Source organism: Vulpes lagopus, chromosome 10 (assembly GCF_018345385.1).
Source record: "Vulpes lagopus strain Blue_001 chromosome 10, ASM1834538v1, whole genome shotgun sequence".
NCBI lineage: Eukaryota > Metazoa > Chordata > Mammalia > Carnivora > Canidae > Vulpes > Vulpes lagopus.
The window spans coordinates 29,783,868-29,808,861 of record NC_054833.1 but is presented as its reverse complement, the minus strand read 5'-3'; the positions used below and the strand labels follow the sequence as shown (position 1 = coordinate 29,808,861).

Here is a 24,994-nt window from a genome sequence, read left to right as displayed (position 1 = left end):
AGAATAGGCAAATTCATAGAGATGGAAAATAGAAGTTTCTGGCAGCTGTAGGGAGGAAGAAATGGAGAGTTGTTTAATGGGTAAAATTTCTCTTTGGGATGGTGCAAGCGTTCTAGAGATGGATGGTGATGCTGGTTGCACAACGGCGTGAATGTACTTGATGCCAGTGACTTGTACATTTAAAATGGTTAAAAGGGTAGATTTTATGTTGTATGTAAGTTGCTCTGATAAAGACAAATGAAAAAAGCGAAAATCAACTGTCCTCGCACAGCATAGATTTGGGCAAGCCTTCCGGCTTGGTTATAGGAAGGCAAAGGAGTCTGCATTCAACAGCTGTGATTTTCACTGAGCGTAATCCGGGGAAGATGTGTGTTCGCACACACGTGTGTACATGTTCACATACGTGTCTATAAACCTGTGGGCTGCATTTCCCAGAAGGCAGAAAAGACTAAACACAGTGACTTGTGGAATGGGCAAAATGCTGATTTTGACTCAGGATCACAAAGTCTCCTCCTTTCCTCGTGGCATCCTCTTCCCTCTGGACGCTAAGAGGCAGTCTGACCCGCTCCTTCTTGATGTCTCCATCTGTTCCCATGGTTCTGGTCCTACCGTTGAGGAGATAGTAGCCGACCATCTCTCAAACTCGGGCTCACCCCCAGCTCCTTGCTTGGGCTAACTCTCAAGGGAATTACACGAGACACAGTTACACGTTCACGGTTTGCAAAGTGCGTCCACATGAAGTCTACTCTGCCGTCAGAATGTTCTCTCTCACCCCAGCCCTGCCATTAACTTTTGGAATCGAATATTCTTCCCAGAGCCCTTGTTTTCTGCATCTGTAAAATAGGAAATTTAAACTTCCTTGGAATGTAGCTTCCATGTTTCACTGAATTATGTTTATGAAACCCGGGGACTGCACTTCCCCTCTGCCCCCTGTCCCCTGCACCCGCACTCCCCCCCTCCCGCTCCTATAACCACTCACGGCTCAGTTCAGGGCGGCCTCCGTGGGACCTCCCATATCTGTCCCTCCTCCCCTGCCCAGTGGCCCTGTCTCACTTCGAGCTCAAGCCACGTCATGCTAAACTAATGCCGTCTCTAAATAGGTCCCCTGCTACCAGGTCCTCCCCAGATGAGTCCATCTTCTCTCTTGCTAATAACTAATTATTGCTTAACAAAAAAAAATTGTCACCTCAGTCTTTTCTTAAAATATCCGTTAGCTCCACGTGGCTGGCTTTCAAGACAAACGCCCAGGGTCCTTAACATGGTACGGAAATCCCTCCCCTAGCTTGCCCTAGGCTCTCTATTACTCTGGCTCCGGCACCCACTTGCTTCTGCCCTTTCACCCTGCAGGCCCCAGGCACTGCCTCTGGACACTAATGTCCCGCTGCCGCAGCACAGGGCCTTTGCACATGCTGCGCCCGGGCAGGGTTGGCCTTCCCACAGGACTCACCCAGTGCAACACTGTATGAATCTGCATCAATATTGAGGGTGGAATGATGGAATAATCAGGGCCAGGGAAGGAATTTGAAAGGCTGAAAAGGAGAACAAGGATTTTTGAGACCTACTCCAGCCCTTCGTTTCTATCCTGAGCCTTTAAGTGGACCCCTCTGAGTGGTTTCCTTGTTCCTAGTCTGCCCAAGGGGAAGAGGAGGGGGTACACAGTGTCCTTAGAGTCAGGGCTGTCCAAATGTGGCCTTTGAATCAGAAAGTCCAGGGCTTTCCGAAACCTAGCTATGTGCATTTCAATAAACCCTTCAATAAATGCTAAATTTGGAGAACCACTGACTTAGAGAAATGGTGAACATAGGTGCAGCGAGCTCTGACTGGAGGGGACCCAGGGTGGGGGGCAGGGGAGGAGTCACCTCTCTACCCTCAGTTTCTCTTGAATATGCCCACCCCAGGAAAAAACAAAAACAAAACATCAGGACAAAGCAAACTTGGTGCTATGCAAGCGATGGGAATATATAAAGTAAGTCATTGAATATTCCCTTTTGCTCGGATTGCCAGATTTGACAAATAAAAAAATCCAGGACGCTCAACAAATTTGAATTCTAGATAAGCAGCAAATAATTTTTTTTATTATGCACAGCATATACTTACACTAAAAAAAATAAAAATAAATAAATATTTGCCATTGATCCGAATTTCAAATTCAATTGGGCATCTTGTTTCTGTTCTGTTTTATCCGGCACCTTACCTTGTGTCCCCTAAGGCCTTGGTGCGGAAGGGAAACAGCCTGCTCAGAATCAGGTGCTTAAAAGGTAGAAGTTTCAGTCATCTGTTTCTTTACTTTTTAATGCAGAAGAATAGGAGTTGTCCGGGAAGAAAATGAATGGCTGTTCTTTCTGGCTCATTGGATTATTTGTAAAAATCGACATTTGAAAAGACAGAGGGGGGAGAGAGAGACATGACGATGGTTGAAAGTGACCCGCATGCCAGAAAGTTCCTCCCTCTTGAAGTAGCTGAACCCCTAGGGAGGGCCAGGCCCCAAATCCACATCCCCCACCACCGAACCCTGGAGCGAGCTTCGGGGACCTGGGGCTGTGTCCCTGGGGGGCAGAGTTTCCAGGCCACCCCTTACCTGTGCCAGGTGACTGCATCCTCCGTCCTCCGTGGCGGGGCTGTGATGCTGGGCCTGGCAGGTGAGTGACAGGCTCCCTAACGAGATGCAGCTGAGGGAGCGGCTTGCTGACAGAACAATTTGCTGGTGCCCAGAATACCCACCCGGGGCCGGTGAGGCGGCAGCCGAGGCGTCAGGAGAAATCTCAGGATGTATCAGCGGCCCGGGTGGCAGGTGGAGGCCGCGCGCCCCGCGCCCACCTGCCGCCCGCAGCGCCGTCCACCCGGGGAACCCGAGCCCGGGGATCACAGGTCGAACAATGCCATTTCCCCCCTCCTGATCCGCTTGTGTTTATGTAAATGACTGGAAAAGCAGTTTTTGGCTTATTTCCGAAGCTTAAGGGCTTCGTGAGAAGCCTATTATTGAAAAATCAGAAACTGAAAAGCAACTTCTTAGACAATGAATTAGCAGCTCAATGACTGTGTGTAATGCCAGGCGCACTGGAACGGGCTGCAGCGCAAACAGGAACTCCCCTGGGACTCAAGCTGGGCCCACAGGTAGCCGCGCTAGGACAGTGAGTGACCAGAGATTTGCGGTTAATCCAAACAAGACAGACAAGTAGCCAAGCAGACGGCCAGGGGAGGGAGAAGTGCACGGCTGAGGGCCTTCTGACCTGGACTCCTGGGCCACTGGAGCCTCCTGCGGAGCCCGCAGGCACCTGCCCAGCTGAGCACTCCCGGCACCAGCCATGTAGGGGGGAAACTGAGGCTTGGCCACATCCTGCACTAGCCACGACAGGAACCTGAGCACTTGCCTCTCCTGCTCATGGCCAGGGATGCACAATCGGGCCATGATTTTAGTAGCCCTTGGTGATCTGCCTCAGGTTTCTGGGTCCTGGTGCCGTCTGCAGTTGTGGGGACGAGCCAGGGGTGGGGACGCACTCCGTCTGGGTGGCGCAGGTCACACAGCGGCACCACGCCGTTTCGGAGGCACATGGGTTTGTATGCCCACCTGGGTGTTCCCCAAGCGTGTCCCCAGACCGGGGGACCTACCGGGAGTGCACGTCCCCGGATCCCACCCCAGGCCTACCGACTTTCAGAAGCTCCCAAACGAGGCCCAGCAGCCCTCTGGGCAATTCTGATGCTCGCTAACCACTGGCCTCCCGGGCACTGCAGGTGCCAGGGAACGCGCAGGGCGCTCGTGTGGGCTGGCCGCTGCCAGATCCTGAAGCAGATCTGTTCCCACCCGCTCAGTCCCAATCCCCTCCCAGGGCTTTGGGGCTGCAGGGAAAGAAATTTAACATTTATTAAACATGTCCTAGTACTCGGTGCCAGGCACTGGTAAATGTTTTATGTGTGATATTTTATTTAATCCTTTCTACAACCTTGTGAGCTAGGTGTTGTAGATCGGATTTTGCTGCTGAGGAAATTTTGGCTCGGAGAGATGGGCTCGCCCAGGTCTGGATGTTTCCCGAGCCTGTCCCACCCAGCATCCCTGGCACACGCGCCCTCTGCCCCCAGAACGCGGCGGGTGCCGCCCACACAAAGCCACTGCCAGCCTGGCAGGCCCCAGTTCTGTATTTCTCGCCCTCCCCCACCCCACCCGACTCCTTGCCTCATGTTAATTTCCCACCTGAGTACTGAGTACTTTATAAATAGCAAATCTAAAATGAATTTTCTACCAGCGATCATTAGCTCCCTTGACATCCATTAAACATTCTCGCAAGCAGAGTGAAGTGACAAAAGGGATTGATTTTTACAGTATGCTTAATAGGGAAAAAGAAAGAAAGGTGTTGACAAGTCCTTTTTTTTTTTTTTTTTTCTGTCCTGATATCACGAGGAATTTGAAATCAGTCAAATGACTTTTATCAGGAAAAAAAAAAAAAAGAAGAAGAAGAAGAAGGAGGCTAGGATTGGGGGCAGAGGGAGAGAGGGTAGGGGAGAGGGAAGCAGCTTCCCCGGCACCTTGCTCAGCCGGTGTCTGTATCTGTGACAGGTAAACATGAAGTTAGTTAGCTAGTGCCAGCCACCAAGATGAATATGTCAGATTTAATGCTTCAAAATATATAGGGTCCGAGCCAGGGAAGGCTGAGGGACTGGGGGAAGCAAGCAAGCGATATTATAGGGGAAGAGGGAAATAGCCAATCTTCTGCTGAAACTATTGGAAGAATAAATGTGTTGGGGAAGTAGTTGCAGGCAGAGGAGGCTGGCATATGAGGCACTGTAGCTGAAAATTTAACTTTGATTTCAATTTTCATATTTGTCAGCAATAATTAGATTCACGCAATGTTTTGCCACTGTTCTAAAATACTAATAAGTAGAGGCCTTTGTAGTGTGGTTAATGGAGTCTTTTTTTCTTAGTGGTCTAGAAAAATCCCATTAAAGCGAAAAGTCATACTATATTACATCGCTCCAACATACATGGACTCTGCTGCTGGGGTAGCGCCCTCCCCGAGACTGGAGCCCTCTGTTCAACCACAGAGCCCCCCCCCCCCCCCCGGCTGGCAAGGGAGTCTGGGCTGCATGCGCCGCAGCTGTTCACTGTTTCAGGCCTCAGGACCTCCCTGGGTCATGGGCTGAGCCAGCCGGAGACAAAGGGAGGAGCAAATTTCAACAAAGCATCGCTGGCGGAAGGAACGTTGAGCTTTGATAAGCATGACCTCCTGGAGCAGGTTGGAGAGAGGACAGGAGAAGAGGGTGGTCTGGTGGGCACCTCGCCCGGCTGGGAGGTGTGGCTCCCATCTGGAGAAAGGAAATCCGCTGTGGTCCATCAACAACCTGGCCTCCCTCCTGGAAGCTTGATGTTGCCCTCCTGGGGCAACAGTCCTCGTCCTGGAACAGCTGAACTCTCCGGAGATAAGGTTTGATGAAAAGGTCCAAGTTGTATTATTTTTGAGCAGCTTTTCGCTGGGGTGCCCAAGCCTCTCTGATGTCCTGGAAGTCCCCGTAGGCCAGTGTGTGTGGGAGGAGTTGGAGGTGTAAGCCGCCGCCCTTGGAGAGTCCGGTGGGTGAGGAAGGGCCTGGAGCATCCTCACCGCCCTCCTACGTTGCCTTCAGCCCCACTCCCCTGCAGTCAGGGATCCTCACTCAGATGGGTTGGCATCTCTCTCTCTCTGGCACATCCTTTTCCAGGCAGACTGCTGTTACGGACAGCTGCCTGGTGCCTCGTCTCTTGGAATCCATCGAATGTAAGAATTCGGCCGTGATGTGCTTCTTTCTCCTTCTCTAAGTTCTGGGGAGAAATCCCAAGCTGTCAGCTCTAAGTCATCCACGCCAACAGAGATAAAGGGAGCCAACGGTCTTATATGATGCCCCCCCATCTCCCCGCTCCATGCCCCCCTCCGTGTTACGTTGTGCTTGGCTTGACCTGAGAGCAGAGTGACTTGGAATCCTCCAGCCTTAAGTCTGTTCCCTAAGCCCTAAGGAGAAATGATGGAGGAACGTGGTGATGGGCAGGAGGCCAGGCCAGGATTAACAAAAACAGCCTCCGGGATGAAGGACGACTCGTTGAAGTCACTTGTGGCCAAGGGGAGGGTGCATCCGTCCCATGGAAGCAGCTCGACAGCCTCCCTGTGCGCCTCCCGCCCTGCCCTGCTGCTGAGATCCTGTTCCCTGGGCTTCATCCTCACAGGCTCCTTCGTCCCAGGCGAACCTGTGAGAGTAGAGGGAAAAACTGAGCCTGTGCTCCGTCCCCATCGTGCAAAGACCATGCTCTGGCCTCTCTCTCCGCCCACCTTCCTTCCTGCTTGGCCCACCAATCGCTGCGTCGCTGCTGCCTTGCTTTTCCCTAGTGGCATGTGCCAGATCTTATCCCCATGCAGCACTTGAGGATGAAAGGAGGAGGGGACATTAAATCCACCAGTGATACGCGTGGCAATCGGGAGAGGCTTTTGTTGTGTCATTTCCTACCTCCTTCAGCCTATTAAGCAAACAAAAGTGCTTGTGGAATGAGAAATGTAAATGGCCAACGCAAGCCGATTAATCCTAGATGTACAATTCCATTAATAAGGCCGCTTTTTAATAGGCGGCTCCGGCGGCAGCGGCGGGCAGGCCAGGAATTGATGTATTCTCTGTAATTGTATTGCAACTAATAGGATATGAAGAAAATTGTAGCAGAGAAGCAGGTCTTTCAACACCACTTTCCAATCAGCTGAAATAATGACTTGCAGCCGAAAGCCTTGAAAAGTAACGACACAAAAAATACAACGTCGTCCGGGAGTGTCCCTAATGCCACATCCTGGGTTGGGGGCTCTTTCATTCATTCTTTCTTCCAGAGCTCTCTCCTTCTCTCTCCCTCTCCCTGCCTCATCTCTGTCTTCATCTCATCACCAGGGTTAGGAAGCAAACCCTTAGGAGTCTTGTCACAGGTCGATGAGAGAGGAGTCACCTCGACAGGATGGCCCAGCTCGGCTCCGGCTGTCACCCAGCACAGGCCACGCACATGGAAAGACACTGCGATGCTTCTCTGTCTGGAAGTCCCGGGGTGCCCGTGACGGCCGCGCACCATGCTAGGTTCTGGCGATGAAGGACGCAGACCCCAAATCCATCCTTGCCCTCATGACGCTTGCGGTCTCTAGAGTCAGCAAAATTTGTGCTGAGTCCGCACCGTCCATCCCACCGGGCCCTGGGCCTGCGACCATCCCGGGATCATCACTGGACGGCCGGAAAGCACCTGCGCCGTGGCCCCCAGCAAGGGCCTCTCACTCCCCCTGCCTGCCTCGCCTGGTCACTGGGTCTCCCTCCTGCCCATTTGTATGCGGACTCTGACCCTCCCTTGGTCACAGGCTGGAGAGTAAATATAAAAAGAAAAGGCAAAGCACATTTCAGCGGAAATCCCCAAGGAAACTGATGTGATTGCTCTACAGAAATGGCTCCAATAAGGGCAGAAAGGAATATTGCTTTTATAGCTTTTGGGACATAAAACATTTAGAAAATGTGATTGACTGGCAGGGTCTAATTTATCATTTATCTCATTCCCTCTGCTCGCTCCCCTCCCCGCAACATAGAGGCAGACACTCACAGGCAAACTTTTTTCCCCTCTTTGCTTTCCTTTCTTCTTCTCTCTCAGAGACTTGGATTTATCATCATTCTGTGAAGCAGGAGAACTCCTGTGGCTATTTATAATTAATGCTCAGAAACCTGCCAATCCATTTAATGACACTAGCAGGTCATGGCCCCCTTATAGCTCTCCATTAATCATCATTAGAACAGCTCTGAGTTTTTACATTCTTTTTAAATGTTAATTCACCTCTGTAATGCTCCTTTTAGTTAAAACTGTAAAGAGGCAAGTGGCTGGTACCTCACTGCTGCTCGCCAGGGGAAAGGCATGGTGGAGTTGATAAAGCCTGGCTGATTTCCTCTGTTCCTTTGTCCTCCACCCCCTATCCCTACCACCAGATGTCAACCCAGCTTCTTCTTGGGTTGCCTGTATTTATCTTTAAAAAAATGCCTAGTGGCTTAAAGTTCCAGGGAGATACACACACTCTGATATCTTTGGACTCCCAGGGCCAAGGCAACTTCCCGAGAGGCCCAATGTCACGCCATGTTTCGTAGCTCCTAAAGGTGACGAACCATGGAGCGCTCCAGGGGTAAGTCGTGCCAGGAACTATCCATGTGCTTCTTCAAACACTCAAGAATAGTCTCCGAATGAACACACTGAAAGAGGTCACGTAAGGGAGTCTCTTTCCTCGTGTCAAGAAAGCTCACCAGTTGTCCCATTGTTGCCACAATCGGCCATGAGACTTTGGGCAAAACATTGGACTTCCCTTCTCATCTACACCATGGAGTCACAGGCTTCCAGTTAAGGACTGAATACGTCGTGGGGACGGATGGCACAGCATGAGGAATAGTCAAGGGTTTCATAATAGTGTTGCATGGTGACAGGTGGTAGCTGTCCTTGTGGTGAGCACCACACCACATATAGAGTTGTGGGGTCACCATCTTGTACACCTGAAACTCATGTAGCATTGTGCCAACCATACTTCAATCAAAATAACTAATTTTTTTTTTAAATGAGGCCAATATCTGTCCCACCCAACGAATATGGTGAAAATCTGTAAGGATTAAATGGAGTTGCAATTGTATCAAACGTGTAAAACTGATAAGACATCGAGGCAAGGTGTTGTGATTGATATCATTTCTTGCCTTTATCTGCCCCTCTGCATATATATCCCGACCCCTTGCTGAAGCAGTGCCCTGTCATCATTCATACCCACGAATATGGATGCTTTCCAACCTCCATACTGTTGCATTCATATCACATTTCTCAAGCCAGAAAAATGTATTTTCAGTCAGCAAAACATGTCGTAGAAAGTATGTTAAATTGGGAATGGGGGAATCTAAATGTAAGTATCAACTCTGTTACTAATTAGCTGTGCAACTCGGAGCAAATCACTTCACTTCCCCGAGCCTCACTTCTCTTATTTTTGGATTTCATATTTTTTAAGGCTCCTTGATCTTAGCAAATCCTGTGATTTTATTGTTTGACCCATGTGTCGGCCCTAAGGGCCATGCCAGTGACTCAGGTCCCTTCGACCAGTGGAGCTCTTAAATTCTCATCTTGTCAAGCACCATGCCATCGAGCTTAGAACTCTAACAAAAGCAAACACAAATAGTTGAGAAAAATAGAAAATGTGCATTTAATTCATTTTTGACTAATCACCTGATTTCTCTTGATACCACCCATTTTTGTACTAGGCATTTAGAATTACGGACTTGAACTTATTTTCAAGGCTGTCTCAAATCCACGCAGTAGAGACTGAGATGACCCCTCAGGGCCTCCCGGGAACCACACACCTCACAGATGGTATCATTTAATACTTTATAATACTCTTCCAAGGTGGGTTAACCTCATTTGATAGATAAGTAAACTGAGGCTTGAAGAGATAGTGTGCCCAGTCCAAGATTTATGTACGTTGCAGGGTCGTAGGTCAAGCCCAGATCTCTTGAATTTAAGTCCAGGTAGGGTTTTTTTGTGTGTTTGTTTTTGTACTCATCTTACTTTTGCCCATTCCTTCAGCTCCTATGAGTAAGGACGAGGTGACATACCATCTTCCATGAAATAAAGACATACTTTTTCAGCTGCTCTTGTTCTGGCATGGATCATAACTAGCGACCAATGATTTGGGCTGAAAGTCTACTTTCCTGGTTTGATTCCCCATCGGGCTTCGGTTCTCTTTGGCATTGGGATGGATCAACGAACTTCCATTGGGTTTCCTACAGGGAAGCCCGCAGGCCGCCCCCTTTCATTTTTGGTCTCCCTCTCTGTGTGGTCCCAGTCCCCCTTCTTCACAGGGCCAGCCATACCTCTCCTCCTTCTTCCCTGCAAAGCATCACTGACACTCTAAGCAGACACCAGTCCCCAGGCTGGGCTTTGGCCATCTGTTCTGCCCATCACTTGAGAATGCAATAAAACCGGCTTGACAATTATGTCAGCACAAAGGGCAGAGAGGGCTGCATGGCAGAAAGCTGTGTAAAATTCATTCTTCCAAAGGTTGCGTCAAGAATATTCCAACCCAAAAGAGCTTTCACAGCAAGTGGAATATTGTGTCATCTGCCTCTTTCTCATTTCTCTATTTTGCTTTTGTAATGGATTTGCGTTAGTTCTTGCTTGGTGCGAGTTAATAATAATAAGGCATTATAATTGTGTGGTGCCGGGTGCCTTTGAAAGGACTCCCACAAATCTATTCCGTCTTTTAATCTTGTTGACTGCAGCTGGATTTTAGAAATGAAGGGGCCCTAGAAACATCTACCCCAACTTTCTCAGCTGATTATTATTAATGTATTTTGTTTAGTTTAAGTAATGTATCCGTATTAAATATAATTTGGGCACCATACAAAAGTAGCTTTAAAAGATTTAAAGTCACTCATGCACAATTTCATTTAATGTATTTCTTCCAATTTTTTCCTTATTCTCTGCCATGGTTTTTATTATATAGTTATAATCATATCATTTATATCTCATTTTTTCTTTTAAGAATAGATCAGAAGCAATTTTCCATGCCGTTACATAGTATTAGTGAACATAATTTTAATTGGTTTCATTATATTACATCAAGTAGATGTACAATACCATTACCCTATGTTTGGACATTTATGTTGTTCTAATTTTTGGCCGGTATAAATAATGTTTTAGTGAACATCGTCATGAATTTAGCCTCATTCCAGTTTTATGATTGTTTCCTTAGACCAGGTCACTAGAAATACCAGTATCATCAGCTTTCTTCTTTGACTCAGGGGAAACTGAGTCATAAAGAAGTAAAGTGACTCTAGATCCTGTGGTGGATTAGAAGAGCAGCACTCTGACCAGAAGTCGGGTCTTTTCTCTCCTGGTTTTACAACCCTTCCATTAAATGATGGTCTTCCATATTTCTAAGGAAAAGGGCTTGAAAAATGTGTTGAGTGTCCACATAGAATTAATTTGATTTTTAGTATGCAATAATTGAGGAAAAAACACAGTAAAAGGCATCATAAATTATGTAGCATTTGTAAACAGCATGTATGCAACGAAATACAGCAGCATCCATGTGTATTTAGAAATAATGTGAGTGGTGTATCTACTCCATCTGCCCGCAGCACTTGGATCCCATTCTCCTTTTAAAACCTCCCTCTTCACACCTTACCCCAAACTAGGGTCCACTGTACCATAAAGGAAGGCACCCTTAGTTTGTTTTTTTTTTTCCCAGCTAGAACCTTCGGATACCCACAGTTATCTCCCTCTGGATCTTTCCTGCCCTCTTTAATTTATGGGGATATCCAAGTGGCAGAGGAGAATATTGAGAGTCAGAACAGGTCTTCATAAGTTTTATGTAAAGACTTGAAGGCTTTACAACCCGAAGGAATAGTCTCCAATAATAGCGATAGTTTAAATTTACTGACTGCCCACTAGTTACTAGGTATAATCCTAATTGCTATGCACATATTATTCCCGTTAATTTTTATAGTGTTTCTAGGAAGTGGGTGCTACATTTCTCATAATTTTACAGATGAGAAGACTGAGGTTCAGCTCACACAGAACAAGTGATAGGATGGGATTTGAACCTTGGAAGCATGGCCACAAAGCCTCTTACTCCATGCACATACCATCTCATTCACTCACTGTCCTCCTGAGATTTTTTTTTTTTTTTTTTTCCTCCTGAGATTTTATTTTATTTTATTTTTTTCTCCTGAGATTTTAGAAGTGTGACGAGGCAGGTTATGGTCCTTATGTTTTCAGCTCTCGTTCTTATCCTAACCACACTTTCACAAGCCAGTTATGGGGTGAGGGAGATTGTAGGGCTCTCTGGACCCTCTTCTTTACCATCTGGCTCTCCAGAATCACTGGGATTCTATGCAGCAGGATGGCTCTTCCTGCTGCATAGAAATGGGTGGGTGGCTCTGTGCCCTGGCATGATTTGCAAAAAGTCTATGGGTGATCATGATTACAGTGTTAAATTGGGCCATGCAAAATTGCCAGTATTCAACCATTTTGATATCTAATAATATCATCTTCATAAGGCTTATTCTAGCACATATATGGAACACGATTGCCTTAATAAGGGTCATCATCGGTTGGTAGCACATTGCAGTGAAGGGAGAAAGGCGGATATATAACCATCATGCCTGCCCCCCAGTCAGCACAGGGAAGCTGCAAAGGGACCCAACAAACAGAGGGTATTGTAGGCTAAGAAGGCTGTAATGAATAGATGATTAGGATATCACCTGTCCCTTCTCTTTAATCTCTCTTCAGGTTCCCTCAGGTTTACCAGCTATCCTGAACCTATGGCAACTCAGTTTCTATTTCCACTAGCTTTCCTGAGGATTCATGTTAGGGTACTTATCTCTTTATGCTAAAGACCATATGCCTTTTCTGAAATATAAAGCACTAGAGGAGCTCCTTCCAGATGTACAATCTTTATCCTTTGACAGTGTCTCTGTTCTAAAATCTTGCAATGTCAATCACAAGCTCAGGATTTAGAACTCGGGGCGGGGGGGGGGGGACTTGGTTTGAATCCTGATTCTACTTATTATGTGACCTTGAACAGTTTGTTTATTCTTTGGCAGCTTTGCTTTTGTCAACTATGAGATGATTTTATTTTATTTTTTTTTCTTTTTTTTTTAAAACAACGTTGTGCTTGTTCTGGACTTAGCTCTCAAGAAGACCAGTTTCTTCTTCCCTGCCTCTTGGAACACTCCCTTCTGGAAAGCTCCCTCTTGAAGCCCAGTCCCCGTGCCTTTAAAGAAGCCCAAGCCACACAGAGAGGCCACATGCAGGTGCTCCAGCTCCAGCTGGGGTTTTATAAATTTTTTTTTAAAATTTTTATTTATTTATGATAGTCACAGAGAGAGAGAGAGAGGCAGAGATACAGGCAGAGGGAGAAGCAGGCTCCATGCACCGGGAGCCCGACGTGGGATTCGATCCCGGGTCTCCAGGATCGCGCCCTGGGCCAAAGGCAGGCGCCAAACCGCTGCGCCACCCAGGGATCCCTATGAGATGATTTTAATGGTCAAATACCAGAATATACATAAAAGTATCCATGCATTACGGAAACAGAACACATTTTTGCCCCCCCCCTTTCTTTTCTGAACCTGGTGACCTGGGAAGGATGCCAGAGAAGGAAATCTGAGGTTATCCATTCCCAGAAAACCCCCATGTGCTGAACTATTAGTTGGCCCCCAATTTACAACAAGTACAGGTATGTTTATGGGGATGATGGACCATATGATTTAAAATAAGGCACATTTTAGAAAATCTAGGACATGTGCTCTTTATTCTTTAATTTTTCTCCCTTGAGCTTGGAGTAAAACCAGTTTTCTTCTTCCTCTCTCTGGGCCTAGCCCTGGGCCTTTTATGTTTCTGAAGTCTGTTACTGAACCTCCTTAACCATAGTCCCCTCTCTCATACCAAGAGAGAAGAAAAAAAAAAAGTGTGGCATACATAGAAACAGACAGGGGTTGAGAGAGAGAGAGAGAGAGAGAGAGAGAGAGAGAGAGAGAGAGAAAAGACAGGGCAAGTGGCAGGTAGAGAGAGAGAGAGATGACAAATGATAGAGAGATAGATGTTAAAACCCTTAAAATCCAAGCCAAAAATACTTAGTGATCAGAAAAGCTTTTAATTAACAAACAAAATCCTAGAGGCCTTTATTTTTTTTTAAGATTTTATTTATTTATTCATGAGAGAAACACAGACAGAGAGAGAGAGAGGCAGAGACACAGACAGAGGGAGAAGCAGGCGCCATGCAAGGACCCTGAAGGGAGATTTGATCCCAGGACTCCAGGATCACACCCTGGGCCGAAGGCAGGCACTAAACCACAGAGCCACCCAGGGATCCCCTCCTAGAAGCCTTTAAATAAAGTATCCCCAAGGTGTACAAAGAATAAACTCCCAGGTCAGGCAGCTTTACCATTCCCCACCAAAGGCCCAAATCCCATCAAGATATGTGTTACATTTGAGACAGTGTGCTCACCATATCCTTTTGCTCAGGGAAGACTATTGGGATGTCTCCTTGAATTGTTTCCTTTGGTTAAAACGTGGGTTTTGAGAATAAGTAGACAAGGGTTCAAATACCCAACGTGCCCTCTGCTGGCTCTAAGCTATTTAACCTTTAATCAGGTGTAATACTTATGTCTCTGTGGTGCTACAAAGATAAATGAATCTATGGCGGTGCTTGATATTATGTACTCAATATAGGGAGACACTGCATCCTAACACCTGATGTTTGGATGTCTCAGTAGCAGCTCCCTCCTTCTCCATCTTCCACTGGTTGCCCTTAGTGCTCACCTGTGTCTCCCCTCCCTCAGGATTTTGGGCATTTGGAGAAGATACTTTAACTGGGGCAATTAGTAGAAATGGTAAACTGAAAGAATTTTCTTCACATATGTTTCATCATCACTTACTTCATCACCCCAGAATTATCTTCATCATCACTTGAGTCTGGTCATATTAATATACTTATGTCTAGATCTATAGATTTATAGGTATAAATAGATCCATATATCTATATATTTATATTTCTATATACCTATATCTATATATTAATTTAAACTGTGAGTTTCACCAAAAGAGGAACTGAACTGTGACAACTAGGCACTACTCAGTGTCTTAGTTGCAGAGGGAGGAGAGAGATGTTAGCTGTGCCTTTCTCAGTCATCAAAGGCTCAGCAGAAGTCACCTTGCTACTGTGGGATAGTATGTCCTGTAAGCTGAGAGTCCTCAGATTTTTTAAAAGATTTTATTTATTTATTTGAGAGAGAGAATGAGAATGGCAGAGAGAGAGAGAGAGAAACATACTCCTCACTGAGCAGGGAGCCCAACACAGGCTCAATTCCAGGACCTGGGGATCATGACCTGAGCCGAAGGCAGACGGCTAGCCAACTGAGTCCCCCAGGAGCCCTCCTTCTCAGATGGTTTCTGGACTTAATGCCAACTTTGGAAAGGCAGCTGGCAGGAACTGGGTAAAGGATCCTCATTGATTTCTATGGATGGGAGAATTTGGCTTCACAGGGTCCTAAGAATAGATTATATTCCAAAAATAATGTTATGGATGCAACACTGTGGAAATTGCATGTCATATCATAACTACAATGATCAGATATTGAATCCACATTTAGCAGTTACCGTGATCTCTGTTACATTTCTCAGTTCCATACCCAGGGCATCTCTAGGATTCAGTACCTTATACTGAGGTTATCAGGAAAGAATGATGAACAGACATTCATTCTCTCCCGGCAGAGAAAAGAACCCAGTTTGTAGAGAAAACAGAACCAAATTTTGTAGGATCCTGCTTGCCCACAGGCCAAGTGGAGTTTGGTAGATGAGATCTCCAGAGAAAGATCAAGAGATGAAAAAGTAAGATAAAAATAAAAGGAGTTACATGAATACTCATAGAAGATGGGCCCCATTCATGGGAGTTGCAGAAGGAACCACAAGCCACTAAGTGGTAGAGTCAATCTCGATATAAGTGTCTGCCTACACAGGATGGAAAGATTTTCTGAAACAAACAAGAATTGAACTTAAACCTGCAAGAAAACTCTAGTTATTTGAAAGTAATCATTAAAACAAAGTATATAATCCAGGGTAAAAAATATATATATATAGACACAATGGGATATCCTGTGATCCTACTGGTACTAGTGAACCTTTATTAGGACCCTTATTAAACTTTTATGGCATCTGTTATAGTACTCCAGAGGAACTCAACGGAAATGATCAAAGGGCCATATTATAGGGCCTATGAAGACTGCCACAAGGAAATAGGGTTGTTCAGCAGGATGAAGAAATTTAAAGGGTGACTTAACACAAGTTCACAATTAAAATAAAGGATACTCCATGTGGATGACAAGCAGCTGCTCTTCATTAGGCTTTGGGGACTGGAGAAGGTGAAACCTAATTTAATTGCAGTAAGAAAAGCTGAGATGGCATAAAAGGAAAAGCCAACCAACCCATTCACACTTCTTCCAGACTCTGGGACCTTTAGGCCTCCTGGACTGTCGTGATTCTCTGAGGCACCACTTCTGTTCAGATCTCAGATGGGCTCACCTCCTTCCTTTTGGAGGTTCTTTGTCTCTTCCATGTGAAGTAACAAGACCCTCCATTGCTCACCGAGGAGTCTTCCCCCTTGTCCCAAAGGTTATAGCACATTCCCTAAGTCATGGACCCTGCAGTTTTTCACTCCTCTCCTGTGTTCACCTCATTCTTTCCTCACTATAGCTGCTTTGACCCCATAATCACTTGTCTGAAAACACTCTCAATCCTCTGATTCTCTTTCTTTCTGTTGCATTTCCCTGGCTGAGACGAGACCTCGAGCCGAGACCTCGAGCCGAGCTGAAACCACCTACCTACTTTTTCTGATCCTGGACTTGTGAAGCCGGACCTTGCTAGGAAAGAATCCTGTGATCTGATGCCATGTTCAATTTAAATTACTCACTAATGCCCATGAATCCTACTATGCATTCCTGGGATGTTTGCTTTTATTTTCTCAGACGTCTGATTTGTATTTCTGCCCCTCTCCTCAATATGTTTACAGTCTTCCAAACATCTTCTTGCTCCCATTTGGCGTGGATGACTCATAGTTCATTGAGGAAACAGAAGCAGTCAGGAACTAACTCATCTTCAAGGTACCAAATCTTCCACTACACCTGCCTCGTGTTTGTAAACCCATATTTCAGTCTTATTATAATAGGAAAAAAAATCCCATTCCATTTTAGCGTTCAGCTTCTCTATGTATGCTCTAGTGGCTTCCCTCCTCCCTCAAGGATTTCCACCCTAGAATTCTCTTTCTCTTTCTTCTACATCATTCCTTCTTTCCTCTGCATTGGATCACTTCCATGGACGCACATCTGCTCTAGTATCTCCCATCTTTACAACTATAACATCAACAACTTCACTTGGTCTCTCATTCTCCCTCAGCTTCACCCATGTTTTTCTGCTCTCCTTCCCAGTAAAGCTTCTCAGAGGAACGATCTTTACTTGCCTGTCTGTCCTTTAGATCCTGCCACTCACTCTTCATCTCTCCTGTCTGGCACTGGTACATACCACTCCCCTGAAACTGTTCTCGTCAAGGTCATCAGCAACATTTATTTTGCCAAATACAGTGATCAATTTCCAATCTTTAGCCCACCTCTCAGCTGCACTTGACAGAGCTGACCCTTTCTTTCCTTTTGAGAATTTTCCTCTTGGCTTCTTTGGCATCATCCTCTCCTGGTTTTTTTCCTACCTCACTAACCATCCCTCTTCTCTTTTGCTGACTGCTCCTCTACTGGATCTCTGTATGCTGGGGTGCCACAGGCTTGATCCTCAGGTATTTTCTGTATCTGTTCACTTTTCTAGACCTCATCTAGTACTACGGTTTCCAATATCTCTATCTACTGAGGACTGCCAAATTCGTATCTCCAGTCCAGACTCCAGATTTATAAACATATTTCAAACTTATTATGTCATTTTATTCATTTGATTGCCCATATTTTCGCACATCTTTATATCTCTGAAATTAGGGTGGATCTTATAATCAATGGCATCTTATAACCTCAGTCTGCCAAGTGGAGATGTGTAGTCACTACTGCCCACAAGTGCGCAAACTCAGACCCATTTTCTTCATTTTCTTGAGTGCTATGCATCGTCGGTACGACATGAGTGAGTTTAATTGCCATCTAAAATTTTTCAAGAAATGATTCCTTGAATCACACTGTACTTCAGTGTGATTGAAATAGAAATTATTTTGTCTACAAAAATGCATGGGGACAGACCAGTAGGGTGCAAATTGGAGAATAGAGAAGTCTATATTTGTCTATGGAAGAATGATCACAACAGTCAAGTGCTCTATAGAACCAAAGATAGAAAAGGATGACCACAGCTGATGACCTAGTTGTTGAGATACATGAATAAGGTCGCCTATCACACTTAAACTTAAGGCAGAGGAAATTGCCAAGTCATTTGCAAGGACAAGAAGATATCAGCTCAATAGAGGCTGGTATGACCAGTTGAGAGTGTTTTGTTTTGTCTTATTTTTCCTTCCTTAGTATATAAGCTAATTGTGTGTCTTAGAATAGATTACATCTGCCATTTGGTGTGTCCACAACGAAGCTCATTATTCCACCACCTTGCACCCCATGGGGAGGGTGTTATTCACTCAGTCTTCTCTAAATTACTTGATGGCACCCTTTTGAACATGTTGCTCATGCACAGAACTTAAGAATTATTCTCGTTCCTCCCTTTTCAGAACTTCTAATTTCAAATCTATCAGCATTTCTTGTTAGTTTTATTCCAAAGTCAATCTCCAATCTATTCTCATCCCCCTTCACTCTGATACCTTTGTCCACAGGACCATGACATCTTGCCTGGACCACTGTGGTAGTCACTTTTGATTGCTTCCATCCTTTCCACCCACCCTCTGCCTCATGCCTCCTACAATCCATTTTCCAAACAGAAGCGCAAGTAATACCTTCCAGCATAAATTGTTACTCCTCCTTTACACCGAGATTGAAATCCACACTCCTCCTCACAGACTCAAAGACTCCGAAGCCTTAGCCCTTGCCTCCAAGAGGTCCCCACACATCGCCATCTTCCTCAGTGATTTTGCTCCAATGAATGTCTGTCCTACTGTTTCTCAGACTTGCCTTCTGCTTCTTGGTCTGTTTCTTAGACACTTGAGTTTTACTTGAGGGACTCTCCCATTGCTCTGTCTTCTCCCTGGACCTTTTTCCTTCCAGACCTTTCCACGCAGGATGGATTTCTGTCATTCCAACCTCAAGGAAGCCTTTCTTCTTTCTTTCTCGATCACATCATTTACACAACTTCCCGTAGAGCACCTCCCACTTTTCGAAGTCATTTTGTTGATTTGTTTACACGTGTATTATTTATTTCATCCAAGTAGGATGTTAGTTCAAGAGGGAAAGGAATCATCTCATTTATTATTGTATCCTTAAGACTGAAGGCGGTGTCTGGTAACTCGTAGATGATTGATCAATACTGTCAGAATTAATGAAGGGATACATATTGATATGCCGTCTTTTCTTCTTCAAAGTGGTGGCTCTGAACATAAGAGTCTTACCATCCTTCCAAAACATGAAATATAACGCCCTTCTAGAAATTGGGAAATAGAAATGGTGGCTGAACAGAAATCCTTATATGCCTGGATGATTTCAGAGTGAAATGAAATCATTTATGTAAATAAATATTTTGCTAAATGGGAACTTTTATTATATTCCTCATTGAGAACCAGATAGATGCTCTACTTTACTCCAACTCTGCAGTCTAAGAATATGCATAGATGTGCAAAGGGCTCCACACTGAACAGCTCCGAAGATTGCAGATAGACACCTTCCCCCACACAAACATTGTTACCTTGGTCCACATTAAGTCAGTTTTTCAGTTGATTAAAACAAGTAGGAAAGCTAAGATGTTTACTCTTTACAGTTAATGAGATAAGATTAGCATTTTAAATTGTAAATATTGAAGACCCCAGTCTTCCACCTGTTCCAGGTACTGGTTCACTTTGAAAGGTCCCTTCCACTTTCTGGTTATATCAGTGGCCTGAGGGTTTCTAGTGAATAGTTACAAGACTGGATTTAAACAACCTCTCCCCCAAAACAAAACACAAACAAACAAACATCCCAAGGCTGTCAGGAGAGGACCTTAGTGACTCAACATGTCTGTCATGGGATTCAGTGCATTTTCTCCCTAAATGGATCTGTTATGTGGTCAGAAAAAAACAGTGTCACAAAAGGGAGCCCTGTGCTCTGTGCTGTCCTTTGCTTGTCAGTTTTTATACGAGGGTGGCATACAACGCCCTGGAAAGCAGTGTCATGGTGGAATCGGGAAATATTTTATAGCAGCACCCAGTCTGCATGCTCAAAAGACCCAATGACAGAGGACAGAAATGTGATATGTAAAATTTATATGGGAAACATGCCCCAGGTCCAGGGGAGGCTTATAGAGAAGCCAGGGGAGGGGATCTGGGACAGAGAAGAATAGTCAGTGGGGGAAAAAGGCAGAAAAAAAGGCTCAGAGAACCCTCAAAGATCAGGCTTTGTCACATTTTCTGCCTTAGCTCAAATACTATAAGAGATGGTCCCCATGGACTGGATGTTGAGGAGAAAGAGTCACGTGGTCAGAACACTGCCCAGGACATCGCAAATGGGGATTTCTTGGCCTGACTGCCTGGATCTGCTTGGTTTCTGGGAGGGGGGAAAGGTGACTCCTGATGGGGCTTGGACCCGCCCCTTTCTCTGAGCAAATAAGCCAGTAGCATTTGGGTTAATGAACTGTGCCTTTTAATAAATGGTTCTTATCTCGCCAGAGTGGTGCTAAATTGTCAGGATTTTAAATTAACTTAATAGTTTCATGGATGGTACTTATTCACTGGTTACTCGGAAAGTGAATGCAGCCCCCAGCCTGGGCTTCTTATTGAATTATGCAACAGTTAGTTATTTCATTTGGGTTTAAGGGGAAATGTTTAGGATTAATGTGCAATGCCTCAACGCCCCCCTTAATGGGCATTTCCAGGCCTACCCTACACGAAAAGCCTGTTATTTATCATTGGGTCACTCAGTGTTCTTCAGGCTTCAGGAAGAGATTGCTCTTGCCCAGGGATAGCCAACAGGTCTTGGAAACCCCTTCCCCTGCTGAAAGAGCGAAACAAAATGCCTTGTCTTCCTTTTGTTCATTTGTGAAAAATATTTACTGAGCTGGGCAGACCCCTGCCCTGTCTATAAGGAACTTATAATCTCTAAGTGTTGTAGATAGAGGTGAGTGGGTGAGATTCAGGGACTTCAGAAGAGGAAGGAGAAATTAGTTTTGTCCAGAGGAGAGGGAGAGTTGGATGAAGCTTCTAGAGGTAGCGTTTCAGCCAGGTCTTGAAAAAAAGGCATTAATTTATATGCATAAAATTACGAAGCGCATTCCAGGTGGAATTTTAATCTCGTGTCCCTCTCCCTTATCATGATCAGCTTGTGAGTAAAACGGATGGTCACTTTTTGAACATTTGCTGTGATATTATGTAAGTTCTTAGCAAGAAATTTATGAGATAGAAAACAGCATGGTTTCCATTGAACAGATGAGAAATCTGAGCCTCAGAGTTGGGAAATACCTTGCCCCGAGGTCCCCAGCTTTTTGGACACAGAAAGAATCTAACTCAAGTCCACGTCGCTTAGTAACATTGGTTTGAGGCGGTTCCTTTATACGGACATTTATTTCAGCGGACGGTCATCACCACGAAGCAGATTCCTCTACAGGCATTAGAAACCACCTTTGGAAAAGAAGAAACCACTTAGCATGTAACCAGTGCCGATTCCCTGCAAAACGGAGTGTGCCTGGGGAGTGCGGCGGCAGATACGGAGGCGACTACACCACTCTCGGTGCCCCCCAAAGCCGTCAGGTGATGCAGAGACGACACCCCATCCCCACCAACTGGAGACGCGCAAATCACTGACATCCGCAAGCCGGTAACAGGTGCACAGCCTAAAATACCAAGTGCCGAGTGAAATGTAAGGAGACTGCAAAGCATTAGTATCCAACGGTGTCTGAGAAGCAGAAGGACACAAGGCAAGCGTGCAAGGGAGGCTGAGCAAGGGCACGTCCGCGTGTGCACCGTGTCCTCATCACGCCCTCGAGCAGGCATCTGGACCCCACGGGTGGCAGAGTGGAGGGGAGGAGGTTGGATGCTGCCGAGGGGCTTCTTTCCGTAGAGGGGGGGCACCAGCCTGACACCCCCGACTGGGCTCGCCCTGCTGGGGACTTCAGGTGTCTCTGCCCCCGGGCAAGGGCTCTACTGTGACTAAGGAGAAACAGAAAACAAAAGCTGGCCCTTCGGGCTCCTCGGCGCAGGTCCCCGGGAGAGGCACAAGGGGGCCTGCTGTGTGGAGTGACCTTGAGAAGGTCAAGCTGGCGTCTGAAGTCGTGCAGCATCACTGGGGCAGGAGGAGCAGCGCCAGCCATAAAGGAAATATTGTATATAAAAGGTCTGTTTTCCCTTTCTTCTGGAGCAGGCACAAGGCACTGACTTCATTTTGCATTCATAAAGCCTTCCCTTGGAAGCGCCTTTAAGTACTGCTGAGGGAGGCTTGAAGAAGCATGTTGGAGGGTCAAATGCACATCTCCTTGGGCTTTCTTTCATCTGCCTTAAAAACAAAAATCTCTCCTTTTTTTTTTAATCACCTCTTCCTGTAAAAAAGGCTAATCTTTTGTTAGCAGCAGCTTCCCATGGCACAGAATCTAAGCAATTAATACCTGAGAGCAAGGGAAGGACAGGTGGAGAGGGACTCAAGTGGTCGGGAAGAGGGACAGCGAGTCCGAAACGGCGGGGGAGATGGCTGCTGGGCACCTGCGGGGGGGGCGGTGGGGAGCTCAAAGTGCTCAGATGAAGCTGCTTTGTGGGTGCAGGTCTGCAGAGGCAGCCAGTCAGTCCAAACTGGGCTCTTCAAGGAGGCGGGATTTCAGCTGGTTGGATCCTTAGAGCCTTGTCTTCCTCCTCTTAGCCCCCGTGTTGTCCCTCGTGCCAACCTAGGGTTTGTCATTAGTTTGCCTTGGATTAAACACGGTCGCAGCCTCTCATAAACAGATTCATTATCTCCCCAATTTCTGACTGTGGTTTTTGCTTTAGACTTACATTGCTGGGGGCCCCCGGCTGGCTCAGCGGTGGAGCATCTGCCTTGGGCTCGGGTCATGATCCTGGGGTCCTGGGATCGAGCTCCCATCGGGCTCCCCACAGGGAGCCTGATTCTCCCTCTGCCTGTCTCTCTGCCCCTCTCTCTGTCTCTCAAGAATAAATAAAGAAAATCTTAAAAAAAAAAAAAAAAGAATTACATTTCTTAAGAAAAATATGTTACTATTCCCCTTCAACCTGCACCGGCTCCCCATTTCTCCTTGGATGAAACTTCAAACATGACAGTAAGGTTTAAGGTTCTTGGGTCCTGAATTTTATAAGCCTTTCCATCCTTTGCTATCAGGCCCCTTCCCTGACACCTGCGTCCTTTTGAACAAGCCATGTTCTGAAATGACTTTGCCCCCAGGAGTCTCTACCCACTGGACCTTCACTTCATCTTCTGCTGGCAAATCCCTCTTGTCCTTTAAAACTCTGCTCCATGATCACTTCTTCTGTGAGTCCTCGTGAGCTCTCCATGGAGGTTTTAATCACTTGCTCAGAGATCCTTCCATGGCCGTCTGTGTGCCCTGCTAATAATGTGCTTATTATGCTCTTTTAATGATTTGTTTATGTGGACAGCTCGTGTACCTCCATGAGATTTTTAAAAAGCAGTGAGTTTGTGTTCTCCTTTTTAGCACAGTGCCTGGGACCTAATTGACACTCAACACATGTCTGAGCTAAAGATTGCCAAGGATATATTAGTCTAATACAAGAGCCACCCCCTAACTTTTGAAGGGAAGGATGGAAAGAGGAGGAAAAAGGTTTCTGTATTTTAGTTTCCCCCCACCCCCGGCCCCATCAGGCAAGAGTAAGGGGATGGAGGAAAAGGACTGCTGGAGGATTTAAATGAGGCTGTATTGGTGTGGGTGTGTGTGGTGGGGAGCTGATGAAGCCAATCAACAGCAAGGAGACCCCAGTTAGCAACTACTGGGGTTCCCCAAATCAAGAGGATCCGATGCTCTGCTCCCAAAGTAGCAGGAGGTGAACCCCAGATACTCTGACTCTCAGTTGCAGGCCGGGATACATTCCTGCCCACGGCGCCAGATTTACAGAGCTCAAAGAGCAGGTGGGGCAAGTCAGAGCACATGGCTGTCACATTTTTTCTTCTTCTTCCCCAATTGTGTGTTTGGAACAGAGCCCTGAGGACAGTTTTATTCAGCAAAGGGAACGAAACTATACGCAACATTTGTCTTACTTATGTCCAAAGAGCTGTTGCAAAATCTCTTGCATGGCTAGACCCGAAAACATAGTTGGCTCCTTTCTGGTCTCAAGCCTGGTTCTTCCTGGCCACAAAAGTACTGTGCACCCCGCCCCTTCTCCCGGGGGTGCAAGCTGGCCGCCAGCTCACAGAGGTGTCACTCGGTGCCACTGTGACTCTAGTAGAAATATCACTTCAGTTTATTGAGTCCTAAGGATTATGTCTTTACCTCCTCTTTTCCTGTCCTGTGCGAGCTTGCAAACTCCTGCCAGAAGGGATGTGGGAGCTAAGGAAGCAAGGACAGCTTTTGTTTTTGCCCCCATAAGCTTGTAGATTCTAATCATGGAATGATGATGAACTAAGCCGTTTTGGGAAAAGCCTATGACACTCGTCAGGAAGACCACACCTAAGGTTTAGCATACATCACCTTTTGAGTGTTTTCATGGAAATTATATGGTGTGGAAGGAAGAAAGGAGGGGAAAAAAGGATGGGGGAAAGTAGGAAGAAAGGAAGAGAGGAAGGGAAAGGGAATAGAAGGGAGGAATGAAAGAGAGAGGGTTCAGAGGGGGGAATGGAAGGAAGGAAGGAAGGAAGGAAGGAAGGGAGGAAGGAAGGAAGGAAGGAAGGAGAAAAGAAGAAGCTAGGAGAGATATGGAAAAGGAAAACAAATTGACCATTGGTTATCTATGCATTTTCAATTTATTTATTTATTTTTATTTTATTTATTTATTTTTTTTGCATTTTCAATTTAAAGCACACACTTATGACCCGGACATTCTCCTCTATAATCTTCGTCACCTGACTTCCAAATAATAATCTGGAACGTTAAGACGGAATTGCCGTCCCCTCCCATCCCCTCCCCACTACATCAAGTTAAACATTTCAGTACTTATCAGAAGTAGAAGACTTTTGTTAATCCCCCAAGGAACTGATAGCCATGAATTTGTTTGCTGAGTGATGTGGTTTATTGGTGACATTTGTGTCTTATCTCCTCCCTGCGTTATAAGGACGGGATCTGTGCGTAGCTTGAGTTAGAAAGATCTACAAGGTGGTTTCAAAAAAGGAAAAAAAAAAAAGAACATATTCTTGAACGTAATTCTCGGCAAAGCAGCCACCCCTCGAT

At 45.9% G+C, this 24,994-nt stretch overlaps 1 protein-coding gene across 1 annotated transcript in view; it reads left to right on the top strand.

Annotated features, from left to right (window-relative positions):
- Positions 1-24,994, top strand: part of NTM (neurotrimin) — a 934,119-nt gene that overhangs the window by 15,604 nt on the left and 893,521 nt on the right. The gene's annotated exons all lie outside the window — the stretch shown is intronic.